Source organism: Durio zibethinus, chromosome 4 (assembly GCF_047325235.1).
Source record: "Durio zibethinus cultivar Kanyao isolate XHJ-2024 chromosome 4, ASM4732523v1, whole genome shotgun sequence".
NCBI classification, from domain to species: Eukaryota; Viridiplantae; Streptophyta; class Magnoliopsida; order Malvales; family Malvaceae; genus Durio; species Durio zibethinus.
In genome coordinates this window covers 18,834,061-18,842,812 of record NC_143165.1, presented here as the reverse complement: position 1 = coordinate 18,842,812, position 8,752 = coordinate 18,834,061, and positions in this window count along the sequence as shown.

The window sequence follows — 8,752 nt, the reverse complement described above, 5'->3', positions numbered from 1 at the left end:
CATATTCATGTTTTTCATAAAACGTGCTTAGAATTTAAAGTGTCAATATCATGTAAACATATATTCAAGCATATATATTCAAGCTCATACCAATAGTTAAAGAAATGGTATATCATAAATAAATCATTTTAATTTAAGCAAAATTGTATTCTAAGATATTTTTCTTTTTTTATAAAAGAAGAAGTGATATATTTAAGGCACACAATTTTGCATGAATGGTATAAGCTATGATCTATATCTTGGATATGTACATTTATATCAGACATAAACCTATATTTTTGCATGATAATCATAACTCATTAGTATAAAAGTCTAGCTTTCAGCAAGCAATGCATCTCAAACATATATGGAAGATTCTAAAATATATTTCAATAATTTCAACTGACAAAAAACAATTTTCCATAAGCATATCCTATCCAAGAACCATAGCTTACATATATAATAAAGCATGAGTACTTATAAGCAATAAGATTCCTTTATCATGTTATAACAAAAATTATACAAGCATGATTTTCCAAACATGATGACGACATATACTATATCAAAAATATCATAAAACCATAGTTATCCAAATGCCTAATGGACACTCATTCAAATATATTTCAAGTCATTTAATGTATAGCAATGCACTAAATCCAAACATATGTATATATCTAAACACAATTCAAACATATATTTCAATTATACAAGCATATGCAAATACATTTTAAATCATATATAGCAACATACCCAAAAAGATATAATAATCTAGAAGCAATGTGGTACATGCTATTTTTTCTAAGAGATAATTTATCACTAGCAAATCAATGAACATGTAAAAGCATTTCAAGTATAAGTTCATAATCCATGGGTCAAAACAATTTAAAAATCAAGAAATCAATATATATTAACTTATAGACATGTTCAAAGATTTACCTTAAGTAAATATTCATGCATTAAAAATCATTAATCTCATCAAAATAATTTAAAACTAGGTGTAAATATTAATTAAGGTGCATTAATCAATCCAAGCTTTTACAAAAGTTAAGACAATTACTATCAAGTAGCTTAGCAACTAATTTGTGCAAAGTGTTAACAAATTTAAGCACAATATCACATGTTTATACATAATCTCTCATGAAAAACATTCAAAGTGTTTGAATTAGTAATATTTTACCTCTATCCTTGTCAAGCTTTGTTATTGTGCTTATTTAGCTTTGAATACTCCATTCCATTTCATTTGAGCAAGTTGAGTTTGATTAATGAAGATGACATGCTTTGTTTGCTATACTTGAAATTTCAAAATATAAACTCATTCATGCACCTTTCAAGTTTTCTTTACATAGACTTAGAAAAATACTTGATAAAAAAATTCATTAGTAGCACAAGAATATAAAATGATAAAACTTATATCAATTGTTAGAAAATAATTTCCACATTCTAAGTTATTTTAGGCAAAAAAAACTTTGTTCATTAAGTACAAGTTGCCAATTGCAAGGTAGATATAAAATAAATAATTCAATGTTAACTTAAGTTATAGGCCATTTATCAAATTAAACATTTAATAGCACAATAGTGGCTCTAAAGCTAAAGTTATCAATGTACTAACATCAATCTATTTTAGGTTAAATAGAAATAATAAGCACAAGGAAGACATATTCAACATTCAAGTATATTCATGAAGCTTTTACCATAAAGGGATAAATATGTCAACACAAAATATAGACTATGATCAATATTGACTTAAGTTAAAAAGATAAACACCATAAGTAACGCATTTACTTAAGTCAAGTTTAAAATATATAAACTTTAGGCATAAGTTTAAAGTCAAGCTAAACAAAGTAATTATATAAACATACTTGACCAAGACAATTGGTGAACCAAGAATCATTATATATTTCATTAAGCTTAAAAAGTTCATCATACATAAATTCACAAAGTATAAGCCAAAAATTTAATCTTGAATAAATATTTAAGCGGAAGGATAATGTATATTGTAAGACTATTTCCAAGACCAAGCATTATATTAGTCAAACTTTCATCAAGAATAATTTTATACATATATACATGTGATGATTTGAGAATCACCAGCAATTTTCAAGATTTGAAAGTAAGAGATTTAAGCATTAAAGAAAAATCCTCATTTTTCCACACAAAAAAAAATCAAAATTTAGCATTTCACCATCAGCGGCTGTTAGGAGTGAAAAGAGAGAAGAAAATGAGTTTTAGAGGTTTAAACAAATAATTTTTAAATACTGCTAAAAAGGGATCGATCTTGGTTTAAAAAGGATCAATCCTTATTCAAGGGGGATTAATCCCTAATTTAATTGGGATCAATCTTCTACTAGATTTTACTTTGATTTTTGTAGATTTTGAATAGGGATTGATCCCTTATTTAACAAAAATCGATCATCTATACTGTATTAGCATAAAGGACTTTAAAATAACTTGTGATCTTGATTCCAAAACATAGATTTTGATGTTTTTAATTAAAATTAAGACTTTAGTAATGTTAAAACATCATTTTGAACTAGTAAGGACATAAATATAGGATCAAAATCATATTTATGCAACTTTTTCATAAATTTTCAAGAAATATGCCACTTCATGTATTATTCAAGTTTAGACATCATTTATACATTGTCAACCTTCAAACAAATGCATAAACACAAAAGAAATATGACTATACCAAGTATATCTCTCAAATACACATATATCAAATTTTCACTAGTTTAAGTTCATTATGTACAATGAATAGTGCCAAAAGGACATATGAAAGATCAAATATGTTCATTTTCCTTCAATTGACAATGAGACAAGTATATAAGCATATCTCAAAATTCAAAAAACTTGTCCAAGTCCCAAAAACATTTTTATATGAGCAAATTTCACAAATAAGCACTTTAAGTCTCAAACTAGTTAAGTAGTACCATTTAATATTCAAGAGGCTTAAACTCAATAAAAATCATATTTGTAGCACCAAACTCATTTAAGCAAATTCATTTATGCCAAACTAAATAAGGTAAATCATTCAAAGCTTAATATATCAAATATTTTGATTTTTGACATTTTAAAACTCATTGTTGCTTGAAAAAGATTTTGAAAATCTTAAAACTAGTTAAGTGCATTTTTAACCATCTTGAACTATTCTAATAAATTTCAAATGACAACATAAAGTTGTTCAAGTGGTCATTTGGCCTTAAGAACAAGGAAATAAAAAATCAACTTATAAAACCCCATATTTCCTTGAAAAGACTATTGCAAAGGGCAAATGTGTTAAAAATGTATTTCATTTATGAAAGTTTTATATCATAATTTTAAATTTTCTAAATAGTTTTTATGCCCATATATTCTCAAAAACAAGATTTGATCTTTTAAGCTTTAAAAGTTCTTTGAAAACTTACATTTAATACTTCAAAAATTAAAACCATTGCAAGTTATTTATTTGCTTAAGCAAGTTTAAATAATTGAACATAAGATATTGGAATTCATTTTGCACTTATAAGCTTGCAAAAACAAAATTTCACATTTAAAAACTTGACTTTTGCATAGATGATTTTCTAAACAAAACTTAAAAATTTAAAATCATTAAGCAATGTATGCTTTCCCTAAGTTTGTTCATAAATATAAAAAATTAAGCACAAAAATCAAACACACCAAGAATGTCAAATATATTTTAAGCATTCATGTTTACGCTATTGCTCATATAATTAATGCTTAAATATATTTTGAGAAAAAGGTATAACATTAAGCTTACAAGCCCTAACAACAATTTTATAAAGCATAATATCATCAATATCCAACATTCATATACAAAATCATGTTTAAGCATACAAAATCATGTTTAAGCATAAGTTTTTAAAATTAAAATATAAAATATGGCAAGAATATACAAAATCAATTTCACTAATCATGAGAATATATTTTTTTATAATTATGCACTCAAAAGCAAAGGTGATAACATATTCAAGATTATGCAACAAAAAACATGTGCCATGTTGAACTAATTTTGCATACTCAAGGATTTATGATTGAATGACTCAATAGCATAAATGAAAACTTGTTTAATTTTAGTCTCATACTTTCTCAATATTCTACAACCATGTATCAAATCAAATTTGTATTGTGAAGACTTATCCATTAACCTTAAAGGATAAATGAAAATTAAGAATAGTAATTTCACATAGTAATGGGCAATCAAAATTTTAATGAACAAATAGCAAAGAAATTACCCATCTTAAAGCATTAAATATTTAAGAATTACTTTGTTGCTCATTGTTTAACACACCTCTATGAGAAACCATTTGGATTTTGATAACCAAATTGCTTTGGGTCCTTGAGGTCTAGTTACCATATCTCTTGTTCTCTTAAGAATCCATACTTATCTAATTCTAAATGAAACTTTTCTTTTAATAAGACAAGTGGGTATAATATGACCATGAAAGTTGTAATGATTACATTTTGTCATTTTAGCATGTTAGAGGTTAACTAAAACTTCATGCTTTTCATTTATCAATTTCTCAAATTTCATTCCCAAATTTAAATTCTCTTTTTCTAGCATTTCATTTTTCTTTTGGCAATATTCTAAATTCATTTTCAATTTCTTATTTTGGTTTTCCAAATCATCCTTTTTCTTTACCAAAAATTCATTTTCTACATTCAATTGTGAAATCATCTTCTTGTATTTCAAACTCATTGACTCAAATTCCATAGCTAACTCATCATAAGCATTTTATAACTCATCAAAAGTATAAGTGCTTAAATCACAAAGTGAGGAATTTACCTTAAGCTCTTCAAGAGTGATGAAGCATGAAACATTTTGGTTTGAAGAGTAGTATGCACTTGATTTCTCTCTTTTTTTTGTTTCCCCATACATTTTTTCAAGCTTATTCTATATCTCTTTGGCCATGGAGCAATTTAAAATGTTGTTAAAATCCTTATCATTCATGGCACAATATAGCATGTCCATAGCCTTGTAATTTACTTGGATAAGCTTTAAGTGCTTCTCATCCAATTATTCATCATATGTTGAAACATCAAGCCCTTTGCTAAGAATCATCCATGCTTTTATGTCATGAGCCATAATGAAAACTTTCATTCTTATTCTCCATTGAGTGTATTTTAAACTTTCAAACATAAGAGGCTTTGTGGTGGATTGTCTTTCACCAAATGCCGTATCAAATAGTTAAGTCATAAGATCACTTTTAGGTTGTTAGACCTATAAAAAATAGAGGCCAAATTCTGATACCAATTGTTAGCTCAAGTGGAGATAACAATTATAAGAGAAGGATAAATTGGATTGTTTATAAATTTTTTTCCAAAATTAAATTTTAAATAAAAGTAAAATGAGGAATTGAAAATATAAGAAATATATAAAATTAAAGCACAAATAAACAATAATGAAAATAAATGAATAAGAGTAAAAAAATCAAACACAAAAATTTATAGAGGTTCAGTCATTTTCTAAAAGCACACACATCTTCTCCCTTAGTTTTACTAGCCAAGCTTCAAATTGACTAATGAATAATGTTTATATACAAATTATAATATTTTATAAAGGTCAAGATAACAACCTCTACCCCTTGGTAGGATTCTACCTAATCCTTTACAAAGCTCTCAATAGGATACCTCACCTCTTGACTCATTAAGTCCCCATTGAATACAAAGACTTTTGCAAACTATGAAAACCTTTTTAAGAACAAAGATAGAGAGTTATATAATAAGAATTTTATCTTAAGTAATACAAGGATTAGATTTTTGCTCTTTGAATGCTCTAGAAATGGTAAATCTCGACTTGAAATGCTTTTAAATGTGTTAGAAGCTTACTTTTTTGTTGGGTTTTTTTTTTTTTAATTTCTAGTCATTGTAAGTCCTTGGAATTGAAAAAGAGCTATTGTTTATTTCAATGTTGGGTTGAATTTGAACTTTCTGCATGAAGGGATCAATGATCAATCTTGTGCTTTTAAATTTAAAAATTTAATCGTTAGAAATGAAAAAGTCGATCCTAAGATAAATCCTCTAGCTTGAAAACCAATGGAGGAGCATTCTGACTTGAAGGGATCAATTTTAGGATCAATCATCATGCTTAAAAAATAGGGGATGAGCTTTTAGAAGTGAGGGGATTGATAATTTCTTCCACAAATTACATATTTTGACATTTTTTACCAAGGAAAAAAGGTTTATTTTTCTTAAAATATTTTATAGATGATATTCATTTAAAAGTATAAATTGTTGAGAAAAATTGATGTCCAATAATATTTTGTAATTTTTCAGGAATTGATTCAAAAATAATGTTAAGGAAAAATTTCTAAATGAATAATTTTGAAAATGATAAATTTAACTTAATGTGTTGTTATATCAAAACTTTAGATAAATTTAAAACTAATACATATAATTTTGTTGCAATTAATTGAACCCTCAAACATTTATTTATTTAGTTAAGTCCTTAAATATCTATTTTTATCTAAATGAGTCTCGATTTGATGGAATTAATGATGCAAATTAATCAATTTTCATTCGATAAGAATTCAATTAGGTGAAATAAACATTTGAGTGTTCAATTTATTGCAATAAAATGATAGAATATTGGTTAGTTACTTAATTTTAGTTGAAATACTTTTTATATTTAAGGAAAAAAAATTCCACATAGTAAATAGTAAAATAAAACATGAGTCTATCAATCCTATAATAAATAAATAAACAAGCTTATCTCTAAAAAAGCTTTTCTTATCAAACCCTAAACTTTCTCTGAAAACCTTAATTAATGGCTTTAAATCAAGTCCTCTCTTCTCTCCTCTGCTCCACTTAAGTACATAGGAACCATTTTTTTTTTTAGAAATTCCCAAGTTGAGGCTACTGGTGGTGGATCTCCCAAACTAGCATTTTATATACTTTTCACCATTTTAGTTATGGGTAAATTACGTGTTTAATCACCGAATTTAAAGAAAATTTTTATTTTTGTCATTGAATTTAGAAAAGTTACAATTTGGTGAGACAAGTTTATGATATTATCATTTTTGGTCACCTTATCATTAGTCTCTAATAGCATGTTGAAGTAGAATGCCGCATTCTCTATTGAACACGACATGGCATTGCACTCATCTAACATGTCCTGTGGCATTACTAATGTCGCTTATAAATTAAAAAAAAATAAAATTTGAAAATTAAAAAGTAAAGTCAAATTAACTTTTGCTTACTTAACTTTTCAAGGTTTCTATTTTAATCACCATGAGCACCAAAATTTTGCACCTTGTTAATCAATAATTGGTTGACTTTTCAAATTGAAAAAATTAGGCAAGGAAAATATTGCTAGCTGATCAGCAGACACATTAGCCATTCGGCGAGCTTAACTTGACCTCAACAATGGTTAGGCTTAGGCCAATTTGAGATGAAATTTAAAATTGGGCCATAAACAACTTACTCTTTCCTATTTTAGCTTAAATTCCTAGCAAACTTCACTAAATAGTTTTGATCTAAAACCCATATTCCCAAATCTCACTTCCCAGTGTTGGTAATATTTGGAATGATACAATTAACAATTAATATGAGCATACATCGTATGTATCAAGAATGCAGCTAAATTAAAATAAACATGTATAGCTAAATATAGCTTAGGATCATATTTGTGTTTATGCTTGTAATTTAAAACTTTTGTAACACACATCTGATTAGAATCATACTAGTAATCAAAGATCTCTTGATCTTGAGTGAAACAACCCTTGTATGTCTTTGAAACCAAAAGATGTCAAGACCTAAGCCACCTAAGTGTTTGACCTCTAATGGTGATCCACATAGCAACTTGGTAACTTTAAATTTTATATTTATTATAGGCCATTTTAGAACTTAAATTCCTACTTTTACATTAATTTTAGCCTTTATATTTTATTTTTGCTTTTAAAGTGCTTAAATTTTCATTTTGAGGGAAAATGCGGAAAAAGATCAAAATTGGCTAAAAAAGTTGCAATTTGGTTGAATTTGGATCAATTATGGGCACTTGAAGAAATATGCAAGCTAGTAAGCCCAAGGAAAGGTAGCAAAGCCCAAAATCTAGGCAAATGTCCATGCATGTAGGTTTAGCGAAAGATAAGGCCAATTTAGTAATTTTTGATGAAGTAAGACCATGGTACCTATGATGTTGCTTAATGCATAAGACTATGCTCTTGGATGACATGGCAATCCATCTACATGGCACATGACATGGCTAAAAGATTTGTATGTGTGTGCATGAAGTGGTGACAGGCTAGGAGGAATTCAAAAGTCATGCATGAAATGCATGAAATGAGGAAATTGATTGCACTAAAATTTTAATATTTACATGTTCTTTGTTAATGCAATTTTCCTTATAAATTATGAAAAAAAATACTCATAAATGCACATTTTTCTCATGTGTAGGTAAAAATAAAGAAAATGATGCATTTTGGATAATTTAGACATATTTTGGAGGATTTTTGGTGGTGAAAACAAAGGCCATAATTAGTGTAATTCTAGGAATTGTTTATCGAGGGATTTTTTTTTATCTTTTTTCTTCTATAGCTTCTTGACATTTAGATTATTAAATTTCAGAATGTTGCCATGTATTATAATGCCAATTTGGTTCATTTTATGGCTTGAATTTTATAGCAAAATGAAAGCATGAAGTTGGCATCAAAGAAAAAGAAATAAGCAAGTTTGCCATTTTGTATGCATGGTTCATGCAACCATTTGCTTTGGTGCCAATGCTTGGAGATTCGAAGGAGATCAAATGGAGCTACTGAGTTGGCATTTTAGAAAGCTT